Below are 1,289 nucleotides of genomic sequence, written 5' to 3' on the forward strand. Positions count from 1 at the left end.
TGTAATTGTTATGTTTCTTGTCTTTGGGAATTATCAACGGATGGGTAGAATAGGATGGCTAATTGTAAATATCCAATGCCATGTAATTTTATCTAAGTGAAGGATATTCAACTGATGAGATGTAACTATTCAACTGATGAAGACTGGATGATGTTTCAACTGATGAAAATCAAGCATTCAACTGAAGACAAAGTGTTCAACTGATGATGCTGAGGAATTCAACTGATGAGACTGGAACAGCATTCAACTGATGAAGTTTGTAATTCATTCAACTGATGAGCCGGGCATTCAACTGATAAAGTCAATAGCAGTTGAAAGTAACCAGAACTTTCAACTGATGAAGCAAAGAGCAGTTGAAAGTGACTAGAGCTTAAGTCTGACAAATCACATGGATCGAATTACACTAAAATAGACATGGAAGCCTAATTAGGAAAATAAAGAAGAAGCAGAAACATACTTATCTCATGCAATGCAATCTGGATCAAATCAAGATGATGGTCAAAGATGAAGACATCTCAGAAAGCATGCATAAGACAAAGTTGTGCAGCATTGTTTTTAGATTAGAGTGCATTTTGTAATCTAGCTAAAAGCTTTGTAAAACTTGGAGTATATAACCAAGTTAGTAGCATCAGTTGAACTTGTTCAAATTACTTGAGAGAAAAATCTGAGAGTTAGAACTTGTTGAGTGATGAACCAGCAGCTGTGCGAATTGTAAAACAATCCACAGATTCTTCTATATAAAATCTCACGGGTGGATCATTCAATCCACCCGTATTTTTAATACTTGGTGTTTTTCTGTCTATTGTGTTCTTAGTGTATTATTCTTGAATCTTTTAAATTTGTAAAAGATTGTATTCAACCCCCCCCTTCTACAATCTTTCTCATAGTTGGTGTAAAATAACACAAACATTGTTATATTAATTAATTAAAATCTGATTAAAAAGTTATATACCAATCAGATTTATTCCGCGATTATTTTGTGACGATTGTATTCAACCCCCCCTTCTACAATCGCTTCCGGACCTAACAACCATGATGTTGCTCATTTGTTGCCTGCCCTTAAGGATTTTTTCACCGTTGATGCATACCCCACTTTTGTGGGTCATGGAGGATATCATCCAGCTCTCGCCGAGGTCGGCGTCCCCACCGTCAAGGATTGTAGCGCAAAAATCTTTCATCCAATGTCAACAACAGTTCCCCAAGGCAAGTTCCTCATGAGACGTTTGTAGATATCTTGTATTGGAGCTGGAAAAGGTAAGAAACTCTATTATGTTCTATAGTTTTATCTT

The sequence above is a fragment of the Daucus carota genome, chromosome 7 (assembly GCF_001625215.2).
Source record: "Daucus carota subsp. sativus chromosome 7, DH1 v3.0, whole genome shotgun sequence".
NCBI classification, from domain to species: Eukaryota; Viridiplantae; Streptophyta; class Magnoliopsida; order Apiales; family Apiaceae; genus Daucus; species Daucus carota.